At 40.2% G+C, this 17,227-nt stretch overlaps 1 long non-coding RNA gene across 1 annotated transcript in view; it reads left to right on the top strand.

Moving 5' to 3' along the window:
- Positions 1-1,499: 1,499 nt before the first annotated feature.
- The window catches only part of LOC125486490, a 42,089-nt gene continuing 26,361 nt past the window's right edge, over positions 1,500-17,227 (top strand). Inside the window, exons 1-2 of the long non-coding RNA XR_007265155.1 lie at positions 1,500-1,712; positions 12,295-12,423. This is a non-coding gene — a long non-coding RNA (uncharacterized LOC125486490). The remainder of the gene's footprint in view (positions 1,713-12,294; positions 12,424-17,227) is intronic.

Raw genomic sequence — 17,227 nt, 5'->3', positions numbered from 1 at the left:
AGTATCCTACCCAGGCCCACCCCCACGACCCTATCCCTATAGCCCCACATTTCCCATGGCTAACCCACTGAGCCTGCACATCCCTGGACACTATGGGCAATTTAGTATAGTCAATCCACCTAACCCGCACACCTTTGGACTGCGGGAGGAAACCGGAGCACCCAGAGGAAAACCACACAAACACAGGGAAAATGTGCAAACTCTATGCAGACAATCTCCCGCGGGTGGAATCAAACCCAGGTCCCTGGCGCTGAAAGGCAGCAGTGCTCACCACTGAGCCACACATATTGCAGTACCAATCACAAGTGTCTAATGGTTGGGGTAGGGTGCTGCTATTGATCTTCCTCTCTATGCTGAGTCTAAGGTCCCATCTAATTAGCCGTGGCAACAGATAAATCTCTATTGAATCTTAATGAGAAGAGTTCCCCTTTCTTAACAACAAAATGTAGCTTATTATGGTATGATCCCAGATGAGATCAACAAGATATGTTATAATCCCGGACAAGACTGGTTAAGCACCAGCTAACTTTATTTTCATTGTAAACTAAAAGTGAGATTCAGGGACTCACTAAGAGAACAAAGCCACAAGATCCACTGTTTTGAACAAAGTCAATGCTTTACTTTGCAAGATAGAGCAGTAAAGGGATGGGTAACTCAGTTGGCTGATTGACTTTGCTTGTGATACTAACAGCATGGGTTTAGCTCCTGCACTGGCTGAAGTTACTATGAAACTTGTTCTCAACCTCTTGCCTCACCTGAGGCGTGGTGACCACTACCAGTCGTCTCTTTCTCTCTCTCCCTCTCTAATGAGAGAGCAGCCCTATGATCTGGCAAGACTATGGTGACTTTACCTTACCTTTAGAGCAATCAAACAATCTGCAGTGGTTGTACAACTTATTTCTAACATCCAGAATTAACATGTGGTAAACATTGGTAATAGACTGCGATCAAACACCCCACAGTGCAGTTTAAATAGTAAAAGTAATCAAGGCACATCCCATGGATTTGTCAGCAATTCCACCCAGACATTAATGATACAGTGGATCATTAAACCTCATTAAACTTCACAAGGGATTATAATCCTTCACTTTTGCTGATGTGACCTTGAAATTTCCTTGCAAGACCTGCTCTATCATGTACTGCCTCAATGACTGCACTTGTTCTGGACAATCACATTTACTTCCTGCATCTATCATCCTGTGTCCTCTTACAAACAGAGCAGAACCAAGAATAGGCAGGCATTGACCCCAATATAGAATGCAGCACAAATATAAACCTTCATGTTTTAAGAAAAGTCGTGGAGAGGGAGCTAAGATACCAAGAACCAAGATAATAAACAGATTAACTAGCTTCAGTACCAATCAGGACATCTTGGATAGCAAGATATGTGCTGGTTTCTGCAGTACTGTGGTATCTGCTGTAATCAGATTGCAACTGGCAAAATGCCACCCAGCATTGGACCAACCACTGGACAGGAATGATAAATGGGAGAGAAAAATGGAGAGAAAATAGATTGCTTAGTACTTTAGCCTTTGTGTTAATCTTCAGCTTCTCCAGCATATTAACTAAATGGGTCCAGTCGAGTGGGCATTTCCTCATTCAGCAACCTGTCGAGGCAAGAAATAATGAGCAAACTGCCTGCAATCTTCCACTTGTTAGAATCATGGAGTGAATCTTCACATCTTTGTGTCAGCCAATGAGTTGGAGGCCAGGTATGATCTATAATTGATTCATTAACTCACAGTCTCCAGATGCATAAGTGGACTATAACAGCCTCCATTAAGTATAAGAACATGAGAATATAAGGACATAAGAAATAGGAGATGGACTAGGCCATCTGGTCTGTTGAGCCTGCTCCACCATTCAATAAGAAGATCGTGGTTGTCCTTTTCGTGGACTCATCTCCACTGACCCGTCCACTCACCATAACCCTTCATTCCTTTACTGTTCAAAAATCTATCTATCTTCACCTTAAAAACATTCAATGAGGAAGCCTCAACTGCTTCACTGGGCAGGGAATTCCACGGATTCACAACCCTTTGGGTGAAGAAGTTCCTCCTCAACTCAGTTCTAAATCTGCTCCCCCTTATTTTGAGTTCGGGAGCTTTATATCGCTAGCAAAATACAATCAGTGGAAGATAGTTACATAATACGTACATGAGTAAAGGAAGCTCCTGTCTCTTATTTTCTGTGAGGTCAATGGAGGAGTTAGCCAAATATCTCTATCTAGTTTGAATTTTTGACGCCACTACACGCAATGCCAAAATTAGCTCATTCTAGGAGCATAACCAAAAGCTTCCTGTTAGCAAGTTTCCAAGATTAACAACATTGAATATCTGATTGTTGTTCTAGGCAGATAATTAGGAGACTTTTAATCAGTGCATCACCATTGTCAGTGGAATTCAGCCAAGCAGCTACAGTACTGAGAAAGTATGGTAGCTATGCTGCCTCAGCTCTGCTGAATCCACACCCAGGTATATTCCCATTCAAACAGTACACCTGGTACCTGCTACAGCTGAACTACAGCTTCATTAAGTAGGCATTGTGAATGCAAATGAGGACTTTTAATGGGTCAGCAGATATTTGTCATTGATCTGAAAAGAGAGTCCATTCCATCCACTAACAAAGAAAAAGCTCAAACCAAATTCAAAATGGCAACAGCAACCAAGTTTTGACGAATGTTTTAACATGTTTTAATGCTTTCATCTGATATGATGTGTTTTAATATATGACTTTGAACTGCGCAATGAACTTAAAGTACAATCATTTATCATCACTTCTGCAGCTGTTGTACAGATATATCCCGTTTGTTAATCAGACCCTGATGGAACTGTTAACGGAATGAGAGAAGCCTGGAATACAAAGGAGAGGAACTTCTCTTTCAGTAGACTACAGCATTGGTCAGGGTCTAGCTGCATTACTGCATTGAGTTCTGAGTACAGGATAGGGCTTAGAAGGGCAAGGGGCAAAGCAGATTGACCAGAATTACCCTGGTGTATATTGTATTGAACATTAAAGATTGAAGGATGATTGATAGAGGCATTTAAAGAATTTGATCAGATAGATATAATGTAATTATTTGCCCCACTGAAGAGCCAAAATAATAGAATTCAAGCTAGGTCATTTAGAAATGAAATAAGGAAGAAGAAATGTAGTGAAAGTCCAGAACTCACCAGCTCAACCCACCCCCATCGTTACAACCCCACTTTCCCTCCCCTCTAACAAAAGACTTAGGATTCTGGGAGAATCTAAACTTTCAAAACTTGACATCAACATAATTTTGTTGTGTAAAGATGTGAGAGACACGTAGCAAAAGTGGGTAAAAACGTACAAATCAGCCAAACATAATTTCAAATATTCCTGAGCCACAGCAAAATAAAAAGTATAGTGACTGATGGTATAGGTAGAGTCATACAGCACGGGAACAGACCCTTCAGTCCAACCAGTCCATACCAACCATAATCCCAAACTAAATTAGTCCCATCTGTCTGAGCTTGGCCCATGTCCCTCCAAACCTTTCTTATTCATGTACCTATCCAAACGTCTTTTAGCATTGTGACTGTACCTGCAACCATCACTTCCTCTGGAAGTTCATTTCACACATGAACTACTCTCTGTGTAAAAAAGTTGCCCCTCATGTCCTTTGCAAATCTTTCTCCTCTCACCTTAAAAATATGCCTCCTAGTCTTGAAATCCCCCACCATAGGGAAAAATCACCTGCCATTCACCTCATCTATGGCCCTCATGATTTAAAAGACCTTTATAAGGTCACCCCTCAACCTCTTACGCTCCAGTGAAAAAAGTCTCAACCTATCCAGCCTCTCTTTATAACTCAAACGTTCCAATCGCGGTGATTGCAAAATGTATTCTTTTATCGTTGATTACGTCAAATCGCCAAACAGATTACTAATAGTAATCACACCTCATCACCAAATCTCAGCAATCAACTGTGATCACCACCAATCATCATCAATCATGATCATTCTTGATCACAAATGTCATAAATTATGATTATCGTCTATCACCAGTTATTATTGATCAAGATCATCATCAATCACTGCTCGCCATCAATCTTTGATCATGAATCCCTGATTATCTTCGATCATCACTGATCTCTGGTCAGCATAAATCACAATCATCAGTAATCACTGATCGTCATTGATCACCTGAGGATAGAATGGATATTCCTGGAGGGGTTCATTCCTGTCAGGCAATTAGCACTTAAAGAGACTTCCATGGGCTTGAGTCAGAGAAATTTGGGCTTACGATGAAAATGAGTTGATGCAAACTACTCTTGAATTAAGAAAAGGGTGGAGGGCCACCACAAAGAGCTATCTGCCTATATTGAAGAAGATCTGTCATCATCATTTAAAGTTCAGCAGGGGACACTGATTTGACTGACAAACCTCTTCCACAACCAGGTCAACTGTTTCTACTTTAACCACTGCAGCCTTGAATGTAGCTGTGAAAAGTTCCATTTTAAATTGTTTCAGATGAGAGCCATCAAATCAGTGATATAAATTACAGATCATTGATGGCTTGTTTGCTCATTTTACAGAAATCATTACTTTTCCAAAATTTAGACATCTCACAGCAGGAGAGATCACTTCATTTTTTTCAAGCTGTCTGGCTGTCTGGGATCTCAAGTGGGTTTGCGTCATGTTGTTATAAGTTTAGGAGCCCCTCTCAAGTATTGACACCTTAACATTAGGTCAGAATTTATGAATGGAGAGGCATAGGCATCCATGAGATTATAATCAGAGTGTGTTATAGCTGTGTTGGAAAAAACAATTTCTCCACGGGTTTCTTCAGATGTGCAACAAAACATCAATGAAACATTGGAGTTTATGATGGGGTTTAAGCTAAAGTTGCAGATTAAGCCCCAAAAGAATTCATCCCAGAATAAATTTCATTGCGTGGAAATGTGGGATTGCCTATGACACTGTCCCAAGAAATTTGCAGACTTGTAGTGCTAGCAAAAGAAGAGTTCCCACATAGCAAAATAAAACAAATGGTCCAGGGGAAGAGGACGTGGAAAAGTTGCCAGGCCTGCTGGATCTGCAATAAGGTCGTCAAATCTGACAATATCTAGTATATAACCATTTCAATTCAAAATCAAAGGTTACCCCCTGCTCCCAGCATAAGTGTTGCCAACTATACTCCTCATGAGATATCTCACTGAATCCCATTCACATCATTAGCCTCCACTTGACCTCTCAGCTGTTACCTTTCACTCCTTATGCAGAAATGCATCATTATCCTCACCCCGGCCTAACTCCCAACCTTGCCCCCAAGCCAAAAGAAACACACAATTCATTCAAAACCCAATACCAATCAGGACAAGAGTAGGCCATTCAGCTCCTCGAACCTGTCCCATCACTCAGTCAGATCATGGCTGATTTGTAGCTTCACCGTATCTTAACATCATTGACCAATTTCGCTTCATTAGCCCTTCATACTCTTGTCTGACAAAAAACTATAGGGGCATTCGCGACTTCAGGACATCCCAGATCATTTCACAGCCAATAAAATAATTTTGAAGTGATAGAGTCATAGCATCATCCAGCACAGAAACAAACTCTTTGGCACAGCATGTCCATCCCAACCAGGTTTCCTAAACCAAATTAGTTCCATTTGCCTGCATTTGAACCATATCCCTCTAACCATTTCCTATCAATATATCTGTCCAAATGTCTTTTAAATGTTGTAATTTTACTCACTTTTACCACTTCCTCTGGCAGCTTGCTCCATATATGCACCACCCTCTGTGTGAAAAAGTTGCCACTCAGGTCCTAACGATATAGTGATTATTACAAAACAGTAACCAATGTGCAGATAGCAAGCTCCCATGTATAGTAATTCACTAAATGGCCAGATCATCTGTTTTTAGCAATAATATTCAATGGGTAAATATTAGCCAATACAATTTCAAAATGGAATAATGTCAACAGGTACCATGGCTCACCCGATATCTCCCATTATTAGGGCATCAGTCACATCTGCTGGCTTAGTCTCAACTACTCAACAGTGATAATAGGGAATATATATGATAGTGCCCACAGTTAGTTCAACAGAGTTACCTATATAGGACTCTCAGAGGGGCACTTTATCCCTTTAAGCCTGGCCTGGATTTGAACCTAAGTCCCCTGACAAGCAAACCAAAAGGCACATCTCATAATAATACGAGCACTTGGAACATAAGCTTTTGGAAATAGGTTGAGCAAATCTTCCAAAGCCTGTGTGTAAATATGTTGAGTGAATAATCAGAGAAATTCAAATTGGAAAAAAATATAATTTTGGAGCACAGCAGAATAGAAAATGTACTCAAGTGGGAGAAATGTGTATAGAATGCATCTGATTCTTCAGTCTGACTACTAACATAAGTATACTCGGAATCAATTCCTCAAACTCTCCAGACCCTTATTCTGGGGAATATCTAATGTACTTCCAGTCGTAATTTCTTAATTAAGTCACTGTTGGTTTAGAAACCCACACTGAGCTGGCTTTTTTTTCCTGTATAAATTTTTATAAAGAACTATCTATTGGGTGATATTAAATTAACGTAAGACTTGTATTTGTTGGAAAAAGGTTGTGTCTGTTAACCTCCATATTCATTTAACGGCCTTCTGTCCATTTCCATATCTGTCTACTAGTCTGTTTCCTGATCTGTCTGTCTGCCTAACTCTCTGTCTGTCTACTTCCCAGTCTATCTCTTTATTCCTTTGTCTAGATCTCACTTTCTCTGCGTGTCTGTCTATCTTTCTGTCTGCCTGTCTATCTCCCTGTCTTCCTAACTCCTTGTCTGACAACAGTCTGCTATATACCAGGGCACTTTTCCAAAATGTGTGCAGGAAATTTCCTGTTCAGCATGTTACCTCTTCCCTTCACTACCCTCAGTCAACTTGTCTATGTACTGTTCATTAGCAAAATCCAAGATAGTCAAGTGTAAAGCAAGCTAACAAGATTTTTGATAGCAATGCTAAATTTACGTACTAATCTTCAAGATAATGGTTTACTCTCAGATCAGACAATACCTCTATCCCAAACCCTTGCATCCAAACACACGTGCATGATGCATTGTTGGAAAATAGGGACAGAATGATTAATGAGCATGTAGACAGTCAGTCCACCTTGAACTAGGACAGTCTGAGGTTTCCATGTGAACATATAGATTTGTGGAAAGATGTGATATCATTGCATTCAACATAGGTCATATGATATTTTAATGAGAAATGGTCAGGTCCTGTTAGGTGACATATCTGAACTACATTTTGTTTTGATTTAGTGTTGTTAAGTATAGTGAAAATTTTGTTTTGCATGCATGCTGGCAGATCATAATATGCAGGGACATACAGATAGTAGGGTAATTGACCAGAGTGAGGTATACAAAATTACAGCTGCACAGGAGGTGTACAAAAGCAAGATCAACATTTGATTAGAAATTTGAGAGGGTCGTACCATTAACCACCAATAAGTTGAATGACGACTCAGATACTGAAGATATGATGCCAGACAGTAACTACATACCGATGACCAAAGATTTACATTCAACTGTGAAGATAGATAGTGAATGCAGAGTGAAGCTGGTCTGCCAGGACATGATAACTATAAGGACTAGATCTGTTTGTGTTACACATTCACAAACATGTTATCTTAATGTGTACAGATAATGCACCTACTTGTTTTGTTGTATATGTTTGTTGGAAAGGAATTCTTTAAAGGAAAATTGAGGATGTTGTGTTATTGCATGGATAACCGTGTACTTTTAATACTGTTACGTGACCATGTGACCCACTGGTGTAAATTTTATTCACTCCCTCCTCAGTGTAAAGGAGTCAGTGTAGTGTGTTCACTCAGTGAGTTGCGTATATGTAATGCAACAGTAATAGTCAATAAGCACAGAACCAGACCATGTGTGAGTCTGAGATGTCATAACAACGTAAATAGTTTCTGTTGTTAATAAACGTCATGACACCTGTCTCAACAAGAATGTTCTTTGCGATATATGTTATGCAATCTAAGACATAGGGAAGTACTTGGACCATATCATGCTGTCAGTAATGTTTGATCCAAGAAATTAATACAAGTATAACCCTTGTGTGTTTATTGTGAAGTCCTGAATACTCTCTTGATCCACACTAAACTATGAATAAGAATTGGAGACACTCAACTTGATAAATGGTTTGGATCCTGTAACTTCACATTAAATCTTGAGAAGTTGGAAATGAATAGTGCTAATTTTCCTTTGATACAAAAACGGAAATTGCTGGAAAAGCAACTTCTGAGTTCTGAGAAAGCATTACTGGACCCAAAACGTTAACTCTGATTTCTCTCCACAGATGCTGCCAGACTTGCTGAGCTTTTCTAATTACCAACATCCGCAGTTCTTTCAGTTTTTACGCAGTTTCTGGTAGATTGTGACTTTCTATCCCCTGAATCGTCATACAGTTTTGTCTGACTTGGATAGTCTTTCATTTGTGTTTGCCCAGTTACTGTGGTCAGATTCCACTACCACACCATTTCTCTCTAGCGTCTTTAGTTCCTCTTCAACCTGGGTTTTGTAAGAGTACAAAACCAGCTGTTGGTCGTGGATCAGGCCTGATCTGAAAGTGCAATTTCAGGCCAGTTATACTTCCATTCTTGAAATGTATGCTGCAGTTATTCGATAATTCGATTTGATAGCACAGAACTTGAATATTATTGAAAGAAGAATAATTTTGTTGAAGCTTTATATTTTGCACTCATCAGGGCTATGCATAAGAAATACCAGTGTAACAGGAAAACTCATGGTAGCTAAAACATAAAGGTACTAATCTAAAATTTGCTGGGTTAGCCGAATGAGAAGAAAAAGCATATGAAGCCTGCTCTATTAAAACATTAACTATTAGATAATGACCTAATGGTTAGAAATGTTACTAGTTTTAATGTATTTCCGTGTTTGGATTAAATGCTGTAAGTCAACAGGAATGGACTAAATTGTCACAATGAATCATAGAATCCCTACAGAGCAGAAGGAGGCCATTTGGCCCATAGAGTCTATACCAACCCTCCGAAGAGCCTCTCACCCAGATCCAGCCGTCCACCTTATACCCATAACCTTGTATGTACTAAGGCTAATCTGCCATAGATCTTATGCATCCCTGAACACTACAATTTCAGCATGGCCAATCCAACTAACGTGCACATTTTTGGACTGTGGGAGGAAACCACAGCATCCCAAGGAGACTCATGCAGACACAGGGAGAACATGCAAAGTCCACACAGACAGTCATCAATGGCAGGAATCAAACTCAGGTCCTTGGCACTGTGAGGCAGCAGTGCTAACCACTGACTCACTGTGCCACCCCATTGGTCGTTGGAGTCTTGGTTTAAAACAGACAAGGATATCAGATGCATATTGTGACTATTTATCAGCTAACCAGAGAGTATGTGATTATAGAATTGTACTGTTATACATCTGATTGGATGACATATAGGTAGCAACAGCCTGAGCAAGCTAAACTGAGGTCATTGTTCATTAAAATAAAGAGATAACCCTCATTCCAGGAAAAACAAGCAATTCCTAATGAGTAATTAATCAAACCAGCCATGGAAAACATGACACATTTGTGATTTTTGCCAGTGGTCAAACTGACCAAATAGCTGGAGTCTGGACAATGTCAGTTTGGACACATGGCCTTGCTTGTTTAGAGAAAGGGCTTAAGAAAGCTTTCCTTGTGTTAGTTAGCTAGCTCAGGATGGGGGCATCTGGTCAGTAACTGGAGGTGAGACAGAGCACATAAACAGGTTCACTTGTGATTGGAACAATGTAAAGAACAAAATAATAAATGAACATATTAATAAGCATAACAAAGAACATTGAGTATATCTCATTGTCAGCCCTGCCTTGGGTTATTAGTATCCAGTGTAAACCCAATAGACCAAGGAAAATAGGAAGAAAAGCCTACAAACACTGCCAGACCTGTTGAATTGCTCCAGCACCTTCAGCTTTTATTTCAGATTGCCAGCATCTGAACAATTTTACCTTTATATATTGTATATATAAAATGGGAAAATCATCCTTTTATACTGCATGTAGAGACTGCTGATTGGTTGGAAAGTGGATTCTGATTGATACTTGTGTTGCCATTGAGAATGAACCAGTTAGATAATGATTGATAATTAACAACCACGCATTGTTTAAATTTGACTGATTGGTCAAGGTATTGCCCTGGGAAATAAGCTACTGTATGGCTTTTGTCTGTTTTGATGAGTTGGAACAGATACACTGTGTGTATGTACATGTTGTTTCTGTTTGCAAAGAACAGGGTTCTGTGTATTTTTAAGAGAAATATTACGCCACACTACCAGCCCAATTGACAATCATAAATTAGTTGTAGGCATTATTTTTATCACACTTGGAATTATTTAGCAAATGTTGTCCAGCTGCAGAATGTACTTGTTGCAAACAGCCCGAAGCATAAAAAAAAACTGTGGATGCTGGAAATCAGAAACACAAATAGAAATTGTTGGAAAAGCTCATATGGTCTGGCAACATTTGGGGAGAGAAATCATGAGTTAATGTTTCGGGTGCAGTGACCCTTCCTCAGAACTCAGATTTCTCTCCACAGATGCTGTCAGACCAGCCAAGGGCATAGGATGTTTGATATGATCTGCCAGTCTTTGACACATTGGGGATCAATAATTGATTAAACTTCTTAGTCTTCTCAAATTGGAAAACATGCTTCCAGCCTAACTTATAAAGCCAGTCTTTGCCCATTGACATTGATTTACTGATATGTTTTGCTACAATGGCTAACTTTGAGACCTGCCTTTATATTGGCAAGAACATTCAAGAATTTTATTTGTTCTTAAGTTGATTAATTATCAAATGATTTGAGGAAATTTTCAAAATATCTGTACTGTCTTTAATATTCTATAGATTATTAACATCACCTTCAATCAGACCTTCCAAATACAATAGTATGTTAATTTGTTCAGATTTTGTGTTTAGTATTAAAGCAATTCTTAAGAACTGTCTCCTCCAAGAAATCCAACCTTGTGTCATGTATGGTCCTTTTCTGACCTTTTGGAAGTATTATATCTTTTTCCATTTCCTCTCAATGTGTTTTCTAATTCCCGTTACTGTAAAGCTATTTTAAATGCTTATCATTTCTCCCCTGCTTTTAACCTTTTCTTTAAGCAGTCAGCAGCTTTTCTCCACTGCAGTGCAGGCAGAAAAACCAGCACCAGAACTCAGTGAACATGTGAACATCACTTTGATGAACTTGGTGTTTTATGGGTGTAAAAACCTGGTCTTCTTTTTGGTCTTCCTTCAGTTCGAGAGAGATCATTGTCAATCTCAACAGTTTCCTTCATGGCCAGGCAGAGGCCACCCTTGCCCTTGCTAACTTTAAGGTGGCATGGTGGCTCAGTTGTTAGCACTGCTGCCTCATAGCGTCAGAGACCTGGGTTCAATTCCACCCTCTGGTGGCTGTCTGTGTGGAGTTTGCGTGCTCTCTCTATGTCTGTGTGGGTTTCCTCCAGCTGCTCCCATTTCCTCCTGCAGTCCAAGATGTATAGGTTAGGTGGATTGACCATGTTAAATTGCCCATTGTGTCCAGGGATGTTAGGTGAGGTGGATTAGCTATGGGAAATGCAGGGATAGATAGGGGAGTGCATCTGGTTGGGATGATTGGTATGGACTTGATGGACCAAATGGCCTGCTTGCAACTTGTAGGGATTGTATGAACTCAATGACCTGCTGATGTAGTGCTTGGCTATGTTTACATACTGTCCCAGCTCTGAGTGAGTGGCCTGACTTGAGCTCTCAGTGCTGCACAATGACAGGAAGGAGGAGACAGGTGGTATCCCATTTAGTCCAAACTTTATTGGATTTAATAGAAAAAATAAGATTTGCATCTGACTTTCAGTGATTTTAAATCCAGTTCGAGGGTTCTTTGATTGAATGTTGCCATTCCAGCAACGTGAAGCACCACATGCTTCTCAGAAGATGAAGACCAGTGGGTCAGCCATGTTCACCTGATGCAATACCTCCACCTCTGCAGTGCCAAACTGAGGAGAGAACAGTAGACCCACACATTATGTAACACCCTCAATAGGGCTTATTGGGGACTCTAAGTGTAATGGAGTACATCAGACTGAGTCCTTTAAGGAGTTGACTGCAATAATCTGCGATGACGTTGAAGGAAGTCACAGAAACTCATGTGAACTTAGAGTGTAAGAGGAAAAATGTGGAAAAAGAAGTTAGTGTAAGGGAGTGTTCTCATAACCGTAAATAATTGTGTTTTACAGCTAGCAGTCTTTGGAAGTTATTGAAACTACTGAACAACCTGACAACATCATAACCTACGATGGCAAGCTGTGAAAAGATGGTGATAGAGAAAAGATTACCTCTACTGGATAGTTCCCAGAAGCTTACAGGTAGAGACGTGACCAAAATGGTAATAGATTTGTTTGATTTGCATCACACTAAGACACCCAGAAAAGCCAGACTGTAAGCAATGGGTGACTGCACAGACAAAATTTTAGTTACCTTTGAAATCAATGAGCATAAAGTCACATATGTCAACATTATTGATTTATTGAAGACATATCTCAATCTCAAAAAAAAAAACGTTAACGAACTTATAAAATTCAATAGACATGCCAGAGCCATGGGAAGTGTCAATGTATTTATTAATTATTTGAACTGATTACCTGAAGATAGTTAGTATAATAATCTGAAAGAGGAGCTAATTCACAACAGATGATATAATCATAGAATCCCTACAGCGTGGAAATAGGCCATTCAGCCCATCAAGTCCACACTAACCCTCTGAAAAACGTCCCACCCAGACCCACACCATCTCCACGACCCTGCATTTCCCGCGGCTAACCCACCAAGCTTACACATCCCTGACACAATGGGCAATTTAGCATGGCCAATCCACCTAACCTGCACATTTTTGGACAATGAGAGGAAACTGGAGCAAGCCCACACAGACATGGAGAGAATGTGCAAATGCCTCACAAACAGTCGCACAAGGATAGAATCGAACCCAGGTCCCTGATGCTGTGAGGCTACAGTGCTAACCACTGAGCCACCATTACTTGCTGTCATTGTGGATGATGCATTATAATATAATTTGCAACCTTGACAAGACTTTATGCTGATGAAGGTGGTTCAATTTACAAGGTGAGCCAAGATCAGGAAGCAGACTTGCTTGAGAATCAGCCAAAAGAAAGAGAGGAATTGAATGCCAAAGTAATAGATACAATTCAATTCGTCAAACATGACAAAATGGGAAAGTAGTGAAAAAAGAGTCACTTGCAGCGTGAGAAGCAATTCATGGTGGGAGCCCAGACCAGACATTGCTGGTGTGGAAGAAAAGGGCACAGGTAGGGGAAGTGCCTTGCCAGAGATGTGCAATGGCATTGGTTCAAAGAGGTGAGGCATTTCAGAACAGGAAAAATGAGCAGAATACTCAAAAAGTATAAGAAAATTCCATGAAGTAGATGTTCATCAAGATATTGAGATACCTTTCTTTGAAACGACTAAATAAGTAGTTAGAAATTGATGGAGTGCTACAATCCTGTTAGATACACTTTAAGTTAGAGACTAGAGTGGCAAATTCAGTTCTTTCAGATACTGAACTGTGATTAACCAAGAGAGTCTTTTAACCATCCTGCAGGGAGTTACGTAATCCAGGATGATCTGAGCTGAAGCTTCTGGGAGGACTAACAGCTACCTTAAAACCCAGAGACAAAATAATAACTGAACGCATGTACATAGTTCAAGAGAAGTCACTCTCAAGGGAAAGGCAAGTTTAGAATTGAATCTAATTTGTTCAATAGAGAAAAAAAATGGTGAACTTAATCAGGAGATTTCAGAGCAGAATTTCTCCAAGTGGATTTGCAGGTCGTGAAGAAAGCATTTGCTATGCTTGCCTTTATTGGTCAGTGCATTGAGTATTGGAGTTGGGAGGTCATGTTGCGGCTGTACAGGCCACTTTTGGAACACTGTGTGCAAATCTGGTCTCCCTGCTAATAGGAAGTATGTTGTAAAACTTGAAAGGGTTCAGAAAAAGATTTACAAGAATATTGCCAGGTTTGGAGGGTTTGAGCTATAGGGAGAGGCTGAATAGGCTGGGGCTATTTTCCCTGGAGTATTGAATGCTGATGGATGACCTTATAGAGGTTTATAAAATTATGAGGGTCATGGATAGGGTGAATAGACAAGGTCTTTGCCCTGGGGTGGGAGAGTCCAAAACTAGAGGGCATAGGTTTAAGGTGAGGGGTAAAGATTTAAATGGGACTGAAGGGGCAACTTTTTCACACAGGAGGTGGTACGTGTATGGAATGAGTTGCCAGAGGAAGTGGCGGAAGCTGGTACAATTACAACATTTAAAAGGCATCTGGATGGATACGTGGTAAGAAGGGTTTAGAGGGATATGGGCCAGGTGCTGGCAAATGGGACTAGGTTTATTTAGGATATCTGGTCGGCATGGACGAGTTGGACCAAAGGGTCAGTTTCTGTGCTGTACATTTCTATGATTCTATGACTCTTAAGTTACTTACAGAATAAGGAAAACTAAAACAGTTTTGGATAACACTAAACCCAGAAGCAAAACCTGTAGATGAATCTAGTACATTCTTTTTCACCGACTTAGCAATTCTGATTTCAGTCCCTTTGTTTCTTGGCAGTGAGGTTGCCTTATAGTTTCTTGCTGCTAGTAAAATCCAGAACCAACATAAGGTTTCCAGGCAAGCGCATCCCATCACACATTTTCACATTAACCCCCACTACCTACATGCCTACGTGCCTCCTAAATCACCTGGTTTGGGCCACTCAAAATTCAACTCAAGACACTGAACTCAATTCTTGTGATCTCACTGTTTTCGTTACCACTGGAATGGATTCTTTTTCCTCTTTTGGCATCCACTGTACCAGCAGTTGCGATACGCTCAGGCAATTAAAGTATCTGGCATTCCTGAATTGCCAAGTTTGCAACATAGGGATGATCTTACAGTGAGCAACACCATTCTGAATAGATCTTTCCACTTGGGCTTGGCTGAAGATCTCTGACAGAGACAAGAAGTGTGCAGTTCACTTGCATAGGATGCAATTCTCAAACATTATTTGTTGACGTCACCATGAGGAGAGCAATCCTAAACATAAGGTCAAATGGAAGATGTTGTGACTCCAACCGAACTCTTTCGTCGGTCAATCCACATGCAGATATTAGAATTAGAATTAGGTTTATTGTCACATGTACTCACTTGAATAAAGTGAAACGTTTACAAGTCGCCACTTACGGCACCATCTTAGATACCCAAGGTTCCTAGGTACAGAATCTTAGGTACAAAGCAGAAAAATAAAGAAACAAGGTTAAAAGTGTCCTTCTTACTAAAAAGTAGAAAAACAAAGAAACAGTTAAAAGTTCAACACCACAGTCTATAAGTGTCTGGTCATGCTGGGCTCACATTCCTCACAAAAGCTCGAACTCACACCTTGCCAACCTTTCCAGACAAACTTTGAGCATGTCCAGTTGAGCTGGGTTTTCTCATTCAATGAAAATACTGCAGACCATGGCTAAGGAAGGTGACTGCAGCCAAAAGGACCATGTTTATTGCTCAGAAATTAGCTCCAAACAGGAAACACACAAACAAGTCTGCAACCATTTCTTACATTAAATTTTAAACCACTTGCAAGATTGGGGAACACACGAGAACAATTATAATCTGTCAGTAAATGGAAAATGGGCACTTCTGGTGACAGTGAGATAGCCTGATTTCTGTCCAGTGGCTATACCATTTTAAGATTGTCACTCAGTGGCTATTTAACAATCTCCAGAGACATCGACTTGTAAAGACATTTCCAGACTAATCTGCTTTGTTGCTGCATTCCCTGGAGCCTAATATTAATTTAAAATGTAATGTTGTGCTGGCATGACATCATTGGTACAACTGCACAGGTGAAGCTGGATCATGCTGGTCATTTTTACATTGGAACAGATTGTCTAAATAAAGAGTGTGAATTGTCAAACTCTCAGGTGGACAAGATCGATGGTACACGTGAGGAAGAGGTTCATTGATTTGAGCCACACGATTGTCACAACCTGATGTTAAGCATCAGCAAGCATTGCAATCCCAAGACTGCTTATTTCAGTCAAATTAGGACAAACGCTTTAACAGTGTAATTAAGAGATCAGTCAGTGCAAACACAGTGATCTTTATGACTGGAGAAATGCTGAGCTCCACTGATCTGTCAAGCAGATTCCATTGCACCTTATGTATTATCAATGGAAGGTTTTCAATATGAGCAGTTTATTAAATCCACTACAATGGCATCGCACTCAATCTGCAGGTAATTCAACCTTTGCTTGTGTTTTATTAGAAATCATTCTATTGCTGGCTCTCTCTTGCTTCTGATTTTGAGAAACTGCCATTGGTGTGTCAGATCCAAGGGTTCATATTGAAGTAGGTTCCATCTGTTCCAGTTCCGACACAGTAAAACTAATGTAAATGTTTAAGGGAGTAGACATGGTGAAGGTGTTTCTACTATTGTGGAATACCAGAACAGTGGGTCCTAATTTCAAGGTAGTCTCCAAAGGGGAGTTCAGGAGAAATGTACTCATTCACAGTGTGGTGAAAACGTGAAAGCTGAAACCTTCATATCATGATGCTCCGAGCCCACCTCAGTCACCATCATGCACTTTTATCAGGGTCAATTGATTGCATGATCAATATAAACTACACACCAGCTTTGTTTGAAAACATATAGAAAAAGAAGAAACTTTCATTTTTATAATACCTTCCACTATCTTTGAATGTCTCAAAGTATCTCAAAGAGCCAACGAAGTTGTTTGTGGTATGATCACCATTGTAATGTAGAGGGAAGAAACTGGCTTATCTTGTCCGAGCAGTAGCTAATATTTAATTACAATTGGGTCTTCTGAACTATCACTGGGTTCATTGATTCCATTACTACCTGGTATCTGACAGTGAGCAGCATTTTCACATTTGTTCTTATAAGAACACATTTGCTTGGAGATAGTAGGAACTGCAGATGCTGGAGAATCTGAGATAACAAGGTGTAGAGCTGGATGAACACAACAGGCCAAGCAGCATCAGAGGAGCAGGAAGGCTGACGTTTCGGGCCTAGACCCGAAGAAGGGTCTACTTGAGAAAGGATGCTTTGGCACTGGAGGGGGTGCAAAGGAGTTTCACTAGGTTGATTCCAGAG

Source organism: Rhincodon typus, chromosome 29 (assembly GCF_021869965.1).
Source record: "Rhincodon typus isolate 14 chromosome 29, sRhiTyp1.1, whole genome shotgun sequence".
In the NCBI taxonomy this organism is placed as follows: Eukaryota; Metazoa; Chordata; class Chondrichthyes; order Orectolobiformes; family Rhincodontidae; genus Rhincodon; species Rhincodon typus.
The sequence above is the reverse complement of the archived record's forward strand: the minus strand, read 5'-3'. Positions and strand labels throughout refer to the sequence as shown.